This window comes from Felis catus, chromosome D3 (assembly GCF_018350175.1).
Source record: "Felis catus isolate Fca126 chromosome D3, F.catus_Fca126_mat1.0, whole genome shotgun sequence".
Lineage (NCBI taxonomy): Eukaryota > Metazoa > Chordata > Mammalia > Carnivora > Felidae > Felis > Felis catus.
This window is the reverse complement of record NC_058379.1, coordinates 1,399,635-1,416,430: the sequence shown is the minus strand read 5'-3', so window position 1 is coordinate 1,416,430 and position 16,796 is coordinate 1,399,635. Positions and strand designations below refer to the sequence as shown.

Sequence of the window (16,796 nt, the reverse complement as noted above, 5' to 3'; positions counted from 1 at the left end):
ATGGCCCGGTGGCCAAGGCGATCATAGAGCAGTGGGACCTTGATGTTCATGAACACGTGGACGCAGCATCAGGCTCCACCCCACCCACCCTCACATGTTTGCTCTGCACAGACCCCCGGCTTGAGGACGACGCTTCGGAGGGAGATCACGTGACCAGGTGGACTGGCCACACAGCCTCACTGCCCTCCCACCTGGTGGCCCGACCCGGGACTGTATCCGCAACGACCCCTGATGGTCCACTGCCTGCCCTGGGCTCCCCACCTCCTCCCTGGCCCCTGGGTCTGCGGGCGGGGACGGCTTTCTGCCGTTGGCAAGTCCCTGGTGTGTCAGTGCCCCTGGCGTGTCAGTGCCCCTGGCACTGTGCCAGTCCCTGTGCCCTGTCCACAGCCCCGAGGACAGCCTCTCTCTTAAACGGTGCCCGCGAACTGCCTGCGCTGATTCTCTGCCCTCAGGACCCCGACTGGAGCCCCAGAGAAAGTCCGAACCATTGGAGATGAGGCTTCTCGCCCTGGAGGAGCCGGGGCTCACGGCGGGGCTCACGGCGGACAGAGTTCCTCTGTGCACCTGACAGGTGGCCCCGGCTCACACCCAGCCAGCTCCCCTCCCCTCCTCCCCTAGAAGGGGGCTCGCGGTCACCTGAGAGGTAAGGCTGTAGCTGCCAGATGCTCGCAGTGTGAGAGGACACACTTGGGAGGGGGTGAGCCGACACGAAGAAGCATCTACAGGGACGGCGGGGACTCGAGTCTCCCCAGTGCCGAAGCTTGGAGGACGTCAGCTCCCGGTGCCACCGTGGAAAGTATTAAACATGGAGCGAAGATTTAGGGGACAAAAGTCTGCATTGACCCCCGCCAAGCTGTGTCTGCAGGCCACACCAGGAGACACGGGTCCCTGGCTTATGTGGGGACGCAGCCTGTGACCGAGCGGGGAGGTCGTCAGGGTGGTCAGGGCAGAGCCCTCGCCAGTGGCCAGTCATCAGCCGGGTTGGTAGGAGATGCGTGTCCTTGGGGGATGTGCGTGTCTGTTGGTAAACATCCTGCGAATTTACAAGTGGGGAGGACGGTCAGCATCACAGTAATTTTCCTCACCCCCTCGTGTTAGCTCAGAGCGTTAAATAGCCTTGTAAAGTCATAGCTATTTTTAGGAAGGACAGTGTCCTTGCACAAATATAAGGATGCTTAAGAGTCAGAGCAAAACATGATCTACAGGGGACGGCGACCTGTGCTTTCTCTCTGCCATTAAATTACTTGGCCTGACAGCACGTCCAAGTATTGAATACAGAGGCGTTGGCACCGTGTGAGCACAGTTCCTGTAAGCCCAGTGTTGGGAAGAAAGGTCGCAGAGGAAACTCTCCGTAGAAAGATGAAAGGAAACCCGGAAAGAGACCCAAATGTCCCGGCACAGCGGTGGGGGGAGGGGGGGGCAGGGGGTGGAGGGGCCGGGTGGAGAAGGCGGAGGAGGGAGAACATCCCCAGAGATGGTGAAAGACGCGGCAGGGCAGAGAAGGCCAGTCCCCAGGACTTGGTGGGGCTTTTGCCAGGTTGGACTTGGGTTCTCACCAGGAGGTTTGCGGACGAGGGGCCACTGCTCATGGCAGGAAGTGCACACACACCTGCCCCAGAGAGCGAGTTCTGATTGCCGCGGCCACACGACCCCAGGGAGAGGCGTCGTATTCAAACATCACTGCGTCCACACTGACCGGGACGTCTCCCTAGCCTGCGGCCCTGTCTACGCTGACTGGGGATGTTCTCATTCCCCAGGTGTGTCTACAGTTGCCTGGGATTATTTCCTCATCACCCCCTGTGTTTTACACTGATCTGGGATGTTTCCATGGTCCTGCTGGTGTGTCCACACGGGCCTGGATTATCTCCTGACTCCCCCACTCTGTCCTCACTGGCCTAGGATGTCTCCCTAATTCTCCGGATGTATCTACGCTGAACAGGGATGTTTCCTTACTCTCCCAGTGTGTGTACATTGACAAGGTTCTCGTCTCTAGTTACCTTGGTGGGACTACACTGACCTGGTGGTCTCCGCACCTCTCCTGCTGAGCCTACACTGAGCCTGCGGTGGCTCCCCAGTTCCCCAGCCCCCCGGGCCTGCACGGGCCACATGAGCTCCGTCAAGGTTTGCTGGCAAACCAGCCTGGAGCCGGTGCTCAGGGCCCCTCCCCGCCCAGCCCACGGCCCTCAGCCAGGGACACTGGCTCCAGTCTGGAGGCATCAGTTCGGGACTCTTTCCCGGCCTGGGAATCTGTTTCACACAAACTCTTATGTCAGCAAGTTAACAAGCCCCCGCCCCCCGGGGCAGGTGCCGCCTCCTGCCCTCCCCCCAGCTGGACCGCCCAGCGCGGGGCCGCCTGGGCCGGAGCCAGAGCCACAGAGCAGAGGCCCAGGGGCTGGGAGAGAAGGGCTGGCTTCCTCCACCCCGAGGACCGGCCCCGTGTCCCAGGAGGGAGTGGCGGTGCCCGCGGCCCGTGACCCAGGCACCGAGCCCGACGGAAGGGAGGTGAGGTGGGGTCAGCGGTCGAAGCGAGAGGCCTGCCCGAGTCTCAGACGCCTGTCCCTGCATCTCAGGCCGCAGCCCCGAGGGTTCGGGCCCCTTCCCCAGTCGGGGCCTCTGACAGCCCCCTTGAGGACCCCCAGGTGAGGCCCCCTCAGTGTGGACTGCCCCCCCTAGTTATGGACCCCTGGGTGAGGATCCCTCCGTGTGGACCCCCCTAGATACGGACCCCAGGTAAGGTTCCCCCAGATGTGGGCTCCCAGGTGAGGCCCCTTGAGAAGCCCCTACAGGTGAGGGCCCAGAGAGCTGCCTTCGGGGGTCTGAGCTCATGGACTTGACGGGGACCAGGCCTGGCCACGCACGGGGTCTTCTGGGAGGGAGGCCCACGCGTCCCCTGCGCTCACCCTCAGGCCGGTCTCTGGGAATGGGGCTGCGCGTCTCTAGACGGGGGTTGGCACCAGCAGTCGGGACGCCTGGGTCCCCACGGTTCCCTGGCCTCTGTGCCCCCTGGGGAAGTCAGGGCGGGTTCCGTGCATCGCCCACACCTGCCTGAGTCCCCAGGTGAGTGGCTTTGCAGCAAATGCCCGAGAGTGGGTGGGAGGGAGGGAGGGAGCCCTGCCAGGGGCGGCCCAGCGCCCTGCTGGGTGTCACCTGCAGCTCAGCCCAGGGATGAAGGGCAGGTGTGTTTGCTGTGCTCCGTGGCCTTAACTGCAGGCGTGAGCAGGAGGAGGAGGGTGTGTGTCAGGAAGGAGTAAGGAGCTCCTCTGTAGGGGGAGGCTCCGGGTTTCCAGACTGTGGAGCCGGTGTCCTGCCTCAGGGCCCAGCCCGCGACTGGATCACAAGGGGACCTGCGTCCTAGACCTCAGGCCGTGGGGCCGCGTTCGGGGGCAGCAGAGCCCGGCTCCAGGGCGAGGACGTCGGCCTTGCGTGATGAACGTGGGTGCAGGTTAGAAGCCGCGCCCGGGCAGAAAGCAAGCGGGACGTGCGGCAGGACCCCCCGAGCCCCAACGGTTCCCTCTGAGCCGTCAGATGGAGCCCCGGCTGGTGCCTGTGTGGGCGCTGGGGGGTTTGCTCTGCCCCCGAGGCTGCAGGAGGGAAGGGTCTGTGGGGAGCAGGGGTCCTGGGCACCTGCCTGCTCTGGGACCTGAGGGGCTGTGGGGGCGGCTGGGAGCAGGGGTGACTGGGGGCAGGGGCCCCGCCGGAGAAGACCCGACTCAGGAGAGCAGGAAGGGGGGGTGCAGGATGGAGCGGTGCTGTCTGCAGGGCTGGGCCAGCAGGGAGGGGTTTCCCACCGTCCCGTGGGAGGCTGCTCGACGGGTGGTGAGCCCCCCGTCGCCGGGAGGATTCGAGCACACATGGGTGATTGGGGCTCTCCTGGCCCCGGGCTCTGAGACAGGAGCCCTGGGGGGGTGGGTGGCTGGAACGTCCCATCTGTGGAGAGGAGCCCTGGTCGGGGATGACCCGGCCTGGAAGGCACTGGCAGGAGGCAGGACTGGGAGAAGTCTGGCCCCCAGCCCACGGCGGGGTCCCTCGGGAGGGATCTTCCTGTGGGACAGCTCAGGATGTGCTGACTGAGTCACCCCCTCCCTGAGCGGTTGTGTTTGGTGAACTGATAGGCTCATTTCTGATTCAGGACCTGGTTCCCCCCCAGCCCCCCTGTCCCTCTGTCACAGGTGGGGGAAGGGGAAGGAGGAAGCCAGGGAGCCCTGTCCCCGTGGCAGCCCCCCTTGGCATCGCCCCTGTTAGGCCAGGGTCCTGGTGTCTGGGAGGGGCAGGTGGCCAGGGCAGGGTGTGGTCTCAGGCATGGCAGGGGATGCCACGCAGGGCGGGGGTGGGGGGAGGCAGGCGGGGTGCTCAGGATGCTGACTGCTCCCCGTGCTAGGCAGGTGGACAGATGCAGAGATGGCAGGACACAGTGCAGCCCCAGGAAGGGTCCCCAGTCTGGCCTGCAGGCCCTGCCTGGAGCGGAACCTGTTCCCTCTGGGACAGTCCCTGCACCTGGGGCCACGGCAAGGAGGGACCCCCAGATTCCCACGGGAAGTGATCCCAGCGCCAGGTGCTCGTGGTGTCGCCAGCGGGGCACGGTGGTCGGGACGGCCCGTGGGCTCTGTTGACCCTGCCAGGGCTTGTCCTGCTTGTTCGAGTCCCCGCAGGGGTGGGAGGGGGGACCTGGGCAGGGTCATCAGGTGAGGTTCGAACACCCCTGGGTACCTGACTGAGCCCCGGGCAGGCGGTGCCCGCAGCCCTCAGGGTCACCTGGGCTTCGTGCCCCGGGAGCTGACTCTCCCAGGGGGTGGGAGCGTCTCTCCCCACCTGCCTCCTGCCCAGGGCTGCCCTGACAGCCTCCGCCCAGCTGAGGGGGCCGGCAGTGGGGGGATGGGGGGGGCTGCACCTGTGTTTGCACAGAACACCTCGGGTGTCTGCTCTGACCCCATTAGAAACCCAGGATTCGGCCACGAACAGCTCGTCCGACACTTGAGTAGAACTCCCGGGTGCTCCAAGCACACAACCCGCAGAAACCCCCAGACCTCCTGTGGCCGGGACACCTGCACTTCCTGGGACCCTTCAGTTGGGGAGGAAACATTTGTCGTCTGCCCTCTGTCAGATTTGGTGATTTATGTCAGAGCTTTGCTGAGTCATTCAGAAGCTGCTAAAAAATGCGATTTGCTTAGAGTTTACTAAACATTCAGCAGAATGTTAAATTCTTGTATTTTGCATAAAAATTTAGTATTAATAAAAAAGGTTGCTAGTTAATAAAAAAGGTTGCTAGGATTGTTAAGAATATTTCCTAACAGTTCAGTAAAGTTAACTTAATTCAGCAGAAAGCATGAAAATCAAGCTGGACATATTTCTGCTTAAGGACAATGCATTTAAAGACTTATGGATTATTCCCTTAATTTCTCCTGAAATGCAACCGTAAATCCTTATTATTAGATTTTTAACGAATATTAACTTCTCAAATGAAAGTCAAGGTTCTGCTCTTCTCGGAGAGGCCGAGGGAGGGGGCAGAGTGCATCTGTCAGGCTCCGGAGGCCCCGAATCTGAGGACAGGTCCTGGTACCCGGAGCCCCCGGGGTAGGCCCACCAGCCGCGTGGGTCTAGGGTCTTTACAGGAAGGAGCAGCGCCTCCCCTGCCCCTGAGGAGGAGAGGGAGGCAGGACTGAGGCGAGGGGACAGAGATGTGGCAGAGATGTCCCCACCCATCACGGTTCCATGGAGCAGGTCTGCCCAAGCAGAAGTTTCGGCTCTGAGCCTTAGGGGCCCGTCCGGGCCTCAGGGTGCGGCTCGCCGGGTGCAGGTCCCCCAGATCAGGTGTGAGCCCGGCCCGCTGGAGGGCCGGTGGGGCCTGAGCGGGTGCGTTGCGGGGTCAGGGGCTCCGGGGGAGCTCGGTGGGCGGCCAGCTCCGTCCTCCAGCAGCTGGCTCAGAACTGCAGTGGTCCTCGTGAGTCCCAGCCGGTACTCCCGGGCCCTGGACACTTAGCTCCGGGCAGCGCCTCTCCCACAGTCCGGCTGGGCTGTTCACTCTGGAGAGCGGTGGGCCGTGTCCTGCAGTCTCGTCCTGTAATTATCAGCCACTCAGGAACGAGGAACGGGCAGTAACCTCGTGCCTCCCTCCTGAGGGGGGTCTCCTGTCCCGCAGCATCCTCAGCAAGGCCTGATTGGTTCCCCGGGAGAGGCCACCCTGGGGGTGCTGACTGAGCCTCCCTTGGCCTCCAGGACATGGGTCTGAGGCTCCGGGTGGCTCCGGTGGGGGCTTGGGGCTGCCCAGGGAGCTGGGCGGGTGGTCCTCGTGCAGGGGGAGCCTGGTCCCCTAGCCGGGCAGGCAGCCCCAGGTCACCAGCGAGGCCGCTGAGGCACAGGTCGGGGCCCTGGGCTCTGGCCAGGCTGCCTGGGCTTGGCCCCGGGGCCGCCACCCCCTGGAGGTGAGGTTGAGGCATCCTTGATTGAGTCTGTCTGCACCTGCGGGTTCCCGCCCACAAATGGGGGTGATGATAAACACGTCCCCAAATGAGACAAGGAAGTGCTCTGAGCTTGGCCTGGTGCAAGGTGAGCTCATTCAAACCCAGGGTCAAAGCCCAAAGGAGGTTCAGGCCCCGGATCCCACGTCCTGTGTGCTCAGCAGGCAGCGGAGTTTCTGACTGTAACTAACACCCCCCGCCATGGTAAGTCGGGCACCGCCCACCCTGACCAGGTGCTTGTGGGGTGGAGGCTTTTTAGGGCCCTTTGAGTGCAGCCCAGCACCCCACCAGGACGGGAGTTTTTAGCTACTGGGGCTCCCCAGAGCTCCTCAGACATCCTCTTTCAAAGCCACTGCCATGTGGGGGTCACCTGGGGAGTTTGCTGAAATAGAGGCTCTGAATCAGGCGGGGTGGAGGAGGGGGGGCCTCAGATTTTACATTTCTGCAGAGCCCTCTCCCTCCTGCCCCCTGAGTTCTTCCGAGGGTCCCCCCCCTCCCCCCGGCCAACCCCCTGCAGAGTCCCTGCTGAGCACGTGGAGGGTCACCCTGAACTTGGCCAGTCTGGCTCCAAGCTTGTGTCACCAGACAGGCTGTGGCAGTTCTCCCCAGCCAGTAGCCAGAAGGCCGGGGAGAGGCTGGTGTTGAGGATCCTGATTAGCCTTTTCTACAGACTTCCCCGAAGTGACTTCTGGTGGCACAGGACAAGGACACCCACTCTGACAGAGTTTCCTGTTCAATTACCCTTCAGTCTCCTGATTAAGTAGCAGCCGCCCCTGGGAGCTGGCTTGACCTGACCCCTCTTTGACCCTTGCCGATCTTCAGGCGAGGTGGGGCCTCTGGCCGGTGGTGGTGTTCGCCTGGCTTTTAAATAACCGGGCTGTTTGGAGGTGTTTCATGTATCGTTTCCAAGGAAGAAGAAATGAGTCATTGTTTTAAAATAACTCCTTTTCTACGGAGCAGGTTTAGGTCTACGACACAGCTGAGAGGAAGGTCCAGAGATTTCCCTCACATGCAGCATCCCCGTTACCAACGTCCACGGGACGGGATGTTTGTTACAACCGAACCTACACCACACGCCGGTGGCTTATCTTACCGCTCGTTGGCTCTCGGTGTTGGACAGTCTGTGGGCTCGGACGGATGTGTGACAAAATGTATCCGTCACGGCGGTGTCACACAGAGTACCTCCACTGCCCTAGAAATCCTGTGTGTATCCTCTGCTCCCACCTGCCCCACCGGCTGGCCGCCACTGATCCTTTGCTGTCTCCTTGGTTTTGCCTTGTCCGGATGTCATGCGGTTGGAATCATGCGGCCCGTGGCCTTTCCAGGGCGGCTGCTCTCACTTAGTGATACGCGTCCAAGGTTCCTCCGCGTCTCTTTGGGCTTTGATGGCTCACTTTCTTTTCTTCCTTTTTGAGCTTTATTGAGTTATAATTGACATAAAAACATTTGTGTGAACTTAAAGCGTACCATATGTTGATTTGAAACACTCAGGGGACGCCTGCATGGCTCAGTCAGTTGAGCTTCTGACTTCGGCTCAGGTCATGATCTCACAGTTTGTGGGTTCGAGCCCCCACATCGGGCTCTGTGCTGACAGCTCGGAACCTGAAACCTGCTTCGGATTCTGTGTCTCCCTCTCTCTCTCTGCCCCTACCCCCATTTGCACTCTGTCTCTCTCTCAAAAATAAATAAAACATTAAAAAATTATTAAAAAAAGGAAACACTAAGATAATAGAAAAGCTAACAGATCCATCGTATCACATAATTATCATTTCTTTTTTGTGGTGAGAACATGGAAGATCTGTTTTAACAATTTTCAAGTATGTAAAAAAGTATCATTAACCATAATCCCCACACACAAGACTCCCAGAATAGTTTGTCTGTCTTGTGACTGGATAAGCATTAACTCCCCATATCTCCTGCCACTGAGGCTCTGGTAAACATCCCGTGTTTCTATGACTTTGGATTTTTTAGATCCCACATACATACATACTTCCCTGTCTTTGTTTCGCTGTTGCACTTAGCATAATGCCCTCCATCCATGTTGTTGCAAATATCAGGACTTCTTTCTTGTGCCCGAATAACGTCCCGTTACACATGCACCACATTTTCTCTATCCCTTCGTCTGTTGACGGACACGTAGGTTGTTTCCAGACCTTGGCTGTTGTCAGTAATCTTGCAGTGAACACGGGAGTGCAGATATCCCTGTGGTAATCCGTTTCATTTCATCTGGAAATACTCCCCGAAGTAGAGCTGCTGGGGCGTGGGGGGGTTCTATTTTTAACTTTTAGAGGCACGTCTGCTGTTTTCCAGAGCAGCTGCACCAGTGCGCGTTCCCACCAGCAGCGCCTTCTACACATCGCTACCGATACCTGCTGTCGCTTGTGCTTTTGTCCAAGGCCTTGCTAACAGGTGTGAGGTGGTGTCTCATCGTGGGTTTGGTCTCATGGCCCCGACGATGAGTGAGGCTGAGCGTCTCCTCATGCGTCTGCTGGCCGTCTGTGTCCTCCTTGGAGAACTGTCCATTCGGGTTCTCTGCTTGTGTTTTAACCAGGTTGTTTATGTGGTTGTTGTTATTTATCGAGTTGTATGCTCTTTATGTGTATTTTGGATATTTAACCCCATATCCAGTACATGGTTTGCAAATATTTTCTCTCATTCTGTGAATTGCCTTGTCATTTTGTTGCTGGGTTTCTTCTGATGCACAGGAACTTTTTAGTTGGATGTAGACGCCCTTGTTTATCTTGGGTTTTGTTGCTTGTGCTCTTGGTGTCGTATCCATGAGATCATCACCAAGGCCAATGTCAAGGAGCATCTCCCCTAGGATTTCTTTTAGGAGCTTTAGGGCTTCATGACTTATGGTAAAGTCTTTAATCCGTTTCAAGTTAATTTTTGCGAGTGGTGGAAGATAGGGGTCCAATTTCAGAAACTGGTCCTGTCAGTGTTCAGGACTTTGGCCCTTCTAACGCGTAGTGGTGTCTCATGGTGATTTCCCTTTCCCTGATGGCGTGTGATGTGGGGCATCTTCTCATGCACTTACCTGCCAGCTGTATCTCTCCTTTGGTGAGGTGTCTGTTAAGGTCTTTGGCCCATTTTTTAAAAAAAAATTTATTTATTTTTGAGAGAGAGACAGAGTGTGAGTGGGAGAGGGGCAGAGAGAGAAGGAGACACAGAGTCTGAAGCAGCTCCAGGCTCTGAGCTGTCAGCACAGAGCCCGATGTGGGCCTCGAACTCACAAACCGTGAGATCATGAACTGAGCCAAAGTCGGATGTTTAACCGACTGAGCCACCCAGGTGGCTCTTTGGCCCATTTTTAAATTGGGTTGTTTGTTCTGTCATTAGTGTGTTTTAAGAGTGTTTATGTTTTGGGTAATAGCGTTCTATCAGAGGTGGTTTGTCTTCCCAATCTCTTGACAGTGACTTTCACAGAACGCAGGTTTCTAACTTTAATCAAGTACAGCTTATCAGTCTTTTCCTTCATGGGGCGTGTCTTCAGCGTCACTGCTGAAAATTCGTCATCTAGCCCAGGGCCGCCTGGGTTTTCTCCTGAGTTATCTTCTAGAAACTTCAGAGTTTCGTGCTTTAGGCCTGTAACGCATCTTGAGCTGAGTCTTGTGAAATGTGTGCGGTCTGTGTCTGGACTCGGTTGGTGTTTCTGTGAGGATGTCCAGCTGTTCGAGTGCCGTGTGCTCTCCTGCCAGAAGTCGGTGACTGTGTTATTGGGTGTGTCTCTGGGCTCCACCCCACTGAGCCAGGTGTCTGCTCTCACCAACCCCACACTGTCCACCCTGGAGCTGGAAGTCAGGGGCCAGCGGTCCTGTTGTTTTCTTCTTTTCCATTAACATCATGTTGACTATTCTGGGCGTTTCCGTCTCTCTATAATGCTTAGAATCAGCTCGCTCACATTCGCAGAATAACTTGCTGGGATTCCACTGGGATGGTGTTGAATCCATATATCACTTCGGGAAAAACTGACATCTTGGCGATGTTGAGTCTCCCTGTTCGTGGCCTGGAATATCTATCTAGTTCTGTGATTTCATGTATCAGTTTTACAGTTTTGGTCATATAGATCTTGTCAAGTTTTCTTAGATTTATACCTAAATATTCCACTTTTTGGTTGCTAATGTACATGGTGCTGTGTTTCAATTCCCTTTGTTAAGAGTGAGCCATTGTAATGAAAAGTGTAAAAACAAAGTTAGCACAGGCCATCAGTAGGTGTGGTGTGCAGCGTGAGGGAGGGTTTGACTTGGAGGGTGATGCACACGTGGGGATCTGCTCGTCCCGACCTCGGCCACCGTCCGGTGCGCTGACCACACGGAGGTCAGCACATCCCTAACAGTTCCTCACCTTACCGTCGGCCTCCTCCTGACTCCCACACTCCCAGCTCTTCCTCAAGGCCCACACTCTGCCGGTTCTGGTTCTGGCTCCTTCCTCCTCCCCCTCCCCCTCCCCTCCCCTCCCCTCCCTCCTTCCCCCTCCTCCCTCTTACTCCCTCCCCCTCCTTGTCCCCTCCTCCCCTCCTCTTCATCCTCACCCCTCCTCCTCCTCCTCCCCCTCCCTGCTGTGACTCCAGGCCACCTTTAACGCACACCATTGTTGCTGGCTTTCCCCCTCTGCCTCTTGCCCATGAGAAGCCATCCACTGGCGCAGGTAAGACACCACCAACCAGTGGACCAACAAGAGGAGGGAGGGAGGAGGAGGAAGGAGGAAGGAGGCGGGAGGAAAGAAGGAGGAGGATGGAGGAGGGAGGAGGGAGAGAATGGCGGGAGCGGCCTCTGAAAGGAAGAAGTGACACACATAACTCCCTCCCACACTTACTGGGCCACAGCAGGGTCGCTGGGGCGCACCTGAGTCCGGCAGGGTTGGGACCCGTAACCCTGTCCCAAGGAGGAGATGCCGATAAAAACAGTGGGACCCGTCCCGGTCCCTTTCCTAAAAGAGAGCGTCCCCGATCGTCTCCAGGATGACCCGTCTGTCTTCCTTCTACTGAAGTTTACGTCACAAACCCCAAGTGCACGACGCAGCAGATTTTCACAGTGAGCACCGGGTGGGACCTGCGCTCGGGTCAGAAACGAGGCCGCCCGCGGACAGGACCCCGCGGCCTTTCCTCTGGCATCGGCAGGTGCGGAGGCCCCGCAGAAACACCTGCCCCGTGTGTCTGGCAACAGTAGCCGGAAGCAGTGGGCTGGAAACGTCCCAGGGCCTTCAAACGAGTGGGGCGGCGCTTCTGCAGGAGAAGGGGCCGGGTCTGGGCCGGGTGGGCTCCAGCGACAGGTGCGCCGGGACTCTTCCCACCGGCCCTCGTTGCTGGTGACTCGGGCTGTGTCTACATCACTTCACGTCCACCCTTATTCCTGAGGAGTCCGTTCCAGAAAAACCGGTTAGAACCCAAGGAGGGGGTGCTCAGCGTCCCCGCATGGGCACTTCCACGGGCGCTGGGAGCAGCCAGCCGCGAGCCCCTCTGTCAGACTGAGCAGATGCTGCACATTCGCCTGCTCTCCCCCGTGGATTGTGGGTGGTTTCTGTGACACGTGCTCCTGCCCGGCTTGGGGTCCTTCGCCTCCGTCCCCACAGCCCCTCGCCGAGGCTCCTGCGGTGGGGGGGGGGGGGAAGCAGCCTCGTGTGAAGGCCCGTGTGGTGCTGGAAGCAGAAGAGCGGCTTCAGGGCCATCTGCACGCGGTCTCAGGGGGAACAGAGCGCCATGTCCCCGGATTCCTAATGCCGCGTGGCCTTGTGTCTCTGCAGCGGGGCGGCCCCAGGCCTCTTTGGGCCGCAGGACAAGCCCGGGGTCCGACGGCGGTGGGGAACTCGGACACCGCGTGATCGGAGCCTGGAAAGAAAACCCCAGCCGGATGCGGCCCGCCGAGCAGGTGAGTTGAGCCGAGTGAGCGCGTCTACTTAGTTCCTCTGAACAGATGGGACTCCGCGGCCTCGAGGAGCAGAAACTGGCAGCCGGGACTGTGGGCGGGCAGGGGGCCACCGGGGGGGCCGTGGGGGGACAGCTGTGTGGGTGGGGGAGGTGGCCTGGGAAGGGAGACCCGAGGTCCCGTGTTCACAGCAGCGCGGTCGCACGTGTAGGAAACCCTGAAGTCTCCGACGGGAAACCACCGTCAGCGCTGACACACTCAGGAAGGCGGCAGGACACAAATCAACAGGCAGACGTCACTCGCGTTTCGGATTAAGGAAACGATTCCTTTTAAAATGGCGTCAAAAAGAGTAAGACATTTAGAAACAAGTTAGGCCAACGAGACAGGAGACTTGTTCACGGGAACTACACCGTGTTACTGAACGACCACGGAAGGCGTTAATACGCGGACAGATGTCCCGCGTTCACGGCCGGGTGACGGGACGCCGCTAGGACGACAGTGTTCCCAAAATGCTGGTTCCTCCGCAGGTTCACTGCCATCACCCCCGAAGCCCTGGACACTTTTTTTGTAGATACAGAAAAATACATTCCCAATTTCATGCGGCGTTTCAAGGGACCCGGAGTACCCGAAATAATTTTGACAAGGAGAAAGTTGGAGGACTCACGCTTCTTGATTTCAAAATTCACTGCAAAATTACAGCAATAGAAACAGTGTTGTTCTGGCATAAAACACAAGTAGAGACGAGCGGATTGGAGGAGAAAACCCAGAAAGAAGGCCGCATACACTTGGTCAACTGATTTCCAGCAAGAGTGCCAAAAACGGGGGAAAAGACAGGTTTTTCTTTAACAAATGGTGTTGGGCAAACCGGACATCCACACGTGCGCGGGAGAAAGAGGCTGGACCCTTACGTGACACCATATGCCCAAATCAGCAGAAATGGGGTCAAATACCCAAGCGTAAGAGGTAAGACCGTAAGACTCTTAGAAGAACACACGGGAGAGAAGATTCAGGACGTTGCATTTGTGGTGATTTATTGGCTCTAACACCCAAAGCACAGGCAACTAGAAAAGCAGATAAATTGGACTTTTACAAAAGGAAGCACTTTGGGGCATCAGAGGGCCCCATCAGGGGAGTTAAAGACAGCCCACAGAATGGGAGAAATGTCTCCCTCACCTGATGAGGGGCTGACACCCAGGATCTGTAAAAACTGCTCAGCGACAAAGGAACCATCCCATTAAAAAATGGGCCAAGTCTGTCTCCAGAGACGACGCACAGATGGCCGGTCAGCGCCCGACTGGAACTCCCCTCGCTCCTCACCAGGGGACACAGGACAATCGCGAGGTCCCGCAGCCATCAGAAGCGCAGCACAGCGAGCGTCGGCCAGGACGTGACGCCCAGGTTGTGACGCCGATGGCCGAGCGTGTTGCGGTGGGCGTGGGAGACAAGCATCCCCCACGGAAACACAGGGGAGTCTCGGAAAGACCCATGTGGCCCAGCGATCCCACTCCTAGGGGTTTACGAGGTACTCGTGGTTCGTGAGCACGGCGGCCGCGAGGGACAAGTGACCCCCGTGTGGCCTCCCCAGCATCGGCCCGCCCGGGGGAGACCACGGCCACCTGCGCCTGCTCGTGCGGTCAGCTCTGCGGCGGGGTCCCTTCCCCGACCCCGTCTCTCCCTGGGGGGCCGGCCTCCCGCCCCTGGCGAGCGGCCCAGCCCCAGGTCTTGAGATCTGGCGCTTTGCAAAACTACGTTTCTCTGCAGACCAGAGGCGTTCCGCTCAAGCAGCAGACTCTCGTAATGGCTCATCTTGGGATCTGAGCAGATAATGCTTCACGGGAGCCTGTGCAGGGGAAGTTAAGGCAAAAAGTTACTGCATTTCTGGGCTCCTCTTGCCAAAGGCACGAGGCCCTGCTTCTTATTGGTTTCCCGCGGGCAGGTTTATTATTGCGCTTCCTCTTTACTGCTGGTCTCAGTGGAACCAGGGCAGTTTGAGGGGAGAGTCAGATTCCCCACCTCCGTGCCGTGTCGTCCTTCCACATCGCGCAGCAATGCGGAGCCTCGGGTGGCAGAGGGCCGTCGGGACACAGGACGGGGCAGCCAGGCGGGGCGGTGGGGACCAGAGCTTGCGCCCCCCCTACCGCCACCCCCTCACCCCCCCCCGAGGGGACCCTGGTGGTTGCCCGGTGGACGGAGTCCAGCGTTGACGAGCCCGCGACCGTTCCAGAGCGTCCAGGTGTGGCACCCTCAGGTGAGAGCTCGGGTGTGTCCAGGTGGCTCTCGTGCAGCACACCCTCTGTCGCCCCGGATCCACTGTCCCCCGTGTTCACCCCACTCCCTCCCCGCGCCTTGACCTGCGGGCCGTGTGGCCGGGGCTCCCACATCCTGCCTTGTGGTCAAGCCCCACCCGCGGGGGCCCCCAGAGCTGCGGGTGGGGAGAGAGGCTGGGCCATCCCTGCTGGCTGTGCCAGGGGCAGGAACTCTGGTCAACAGCCCAGGGCCACCGAGCCTGTGAGCCCTGCCATCTCTCCAGACCTTGCAGCGCTGTCCCTTCCCTGCCTCTCAGGCCCAGGGGAACAGCTCCCGGGGGCTCCTCTCTGGTTTCCTAACTTCTCTGCTGGATCCTCTGAAAGGAGCCCCTTCTGTCACATGTCTTGTGTCTTCCTCTGAACCTCCGGGTGCTGTATTTCCTGCTGGGACAGGGACAGACAGCGCCTGGATTAAACAAAACAAAGAGATGCCTCATGAATCCCTCCCCCGTCTGACAAAGAAATCAACCTCCCCCTCCAGTAAAGGGAACCATCTGTGCGTCTGTGTCTGGACTTTGCCCCTGAACTAGCATTCGGGACCGGATCACAAGGTCAGACAGTGCCCGCCTCCCACGCCATTGTGGCCACGATGTGGCCCTTGTACGGGCCTTTCCTGCAGGCTGGCCGAGGTCAGCTGAGGCCGGCAGGGCACAGAAGGGGAGGACGGGGCGTCTGGCCCAGGAATTCCTGAGAGGCGCATCCTGGGGCCGAGTGGGAGGTACGTGAGCCATCGGGTGGTCCCCGAAGAGAATGGAGGCTCCTCCAGAGGCTACAAGAGGCTCTATGTGGCCACCTGTTCCACTAACTTGGGGCTTCCAGCTGGGCCACAGCCTGGGAGCTGGACACGGCAGCCGTGTGTGCGTGGCCGGGACCTGCTGCCACGCCAGCTGCCACTTGCGGCCTCCTGAGCAAATGTGGCCCTCCCAGCACAAGAAGCCCTGGGCAGCTCCTGGCTCTGTGGGGCCCTGTGAGCCCCTGGGGGGGGCACCTCCTGAGCTTGTCCTCCCAGGGTGGCCCCGGGGACTCTGAGCCAGGCAGGGCCCGCTGTACAGGCAGGGGGGCTTCAACCCCCCACCTAGAACCCACGCATGGCTTTGCTGCGTGTCACAGGCACAGACTCCCCTCGCTGGAAAACATAAATGACACGAAAGTGCATGGAGGAAAGTGGGGGGCCTGTGTCCTCAGACCCCACCCATGGGTGGGCTGCCGATTCTTTTCCAGTATTTTGAATCTTTCGCCTATAAATGTCACACGTGTCTAGGGCACAAAAGTGGGCCACGATACACAGAAAGTTCTTAGTTTAACTTAACTCTGTTCCACGAGCAGCGTCCCGGTGAATATAGGTCCACACCCTGTTTTAAAAAGCATTAGAGTATTTCATCGTGTGCACACCCCCAGGGGTGAAGTCACCACTGCTGTCTTGTTGGCGTCTGAGATGTCGTCAGCGGGCTTCCCTCCTGGGCGCCACCTGGGCGCGACCTCGCGGGGAAGATACCTGCAGCTGGAAGGACACCCGGAGCAGCTGCGATGTTGTCAGCAAACCGCGTGTGTCCTGTCATCGCACTCCTGGACGCGTCACTGTGCCTCCTAACAGAAGCTGTCTGCCCCAGCACGCTTTGTCACAGTTCATTAACAGAATTCCTCACTCGAATGCAATGCTAGCCCACGTGCAGATCCCGTCCTAAACTGTAATTTAATAGTGGGTTCATTTGAACCGAGGTCCAGACAGACTCTATGTGTCGTGTATGAACACCGCGTCCCCCGAGTCCCTCCAGATCTGGTCGCGGTCCCTCCCTCTCCCACATCATGGGTTTCCACCCCCCAGGTCGACTAGCGGATGAAATCATGCAGGGGTCGGGGGTCTCTGTTCCAGCGCCCCGTGTTCTCATTTTAGGCTCCCACACTCCTGCAGCTTGAAGTGAACTCTAACAGCCGCGTCGACTCAGGTTGGTTTGTCTCTGTGACTACTTCACAGGCGAAGGTGGCGTCGGTCGTGTCGGGAAGCGCGTCCCGGCTGTCCACCTCACTTCCTAGGATGCTGAGGCCGCTCGGTGATTCAGGTGGTACCAGTCTGCCCCCAGGTAGGTTTCACGGAACCTTCCACCTGAGGGTTTTAACATCCGCTGAAATGATCAGAACTGATTTTTCAGTAGGGTTTTGAAACTTGCAGT

The 16,796-nt window shown here is 58.7% G+C and overlaps 2 long non-coding RNA genes across 6 annotated transcripts in view; one reads left to right on the top strand and one right to left on the bottom strand.

Annotated features, from left to right (window-relative positions):
* Positions 1-16,796, top strand: part of LOC102901790 — a 110,249-nt gene that overhangs the window by 70,980 nt on the left and 22,473 nt on the right. For all 5 annotated transcript variants that reach the window (XR_006588389.1, XR_006588388.1, XR_006588386.1 and 2 more), the window contains exons 13-14: positions 12,198-12,322; positions 12,531-16,706. This is a non-coding gene — a long non-coding RNA (uncharacterized LOC102901790). The remainder of the gene's footprint in view (positions 1-12,197; positions 12,323-12,530; positions 16,707-16,796) is intronic.
* Positions 13,325-16,796, bottom strand: part of LOC102901135 — a 68,354-nt gene continuing 64,882 nt past the window's right edge. The window contains exon 11 of the long non-coding RNA XR_006588371.1: positions 13,325-15,031. This is a non-coding gene — a long non-coding RNA (uncharacterized LOC102901135). The remainder of the gene's footprint in view (positions 15,032-16,796) is intronic.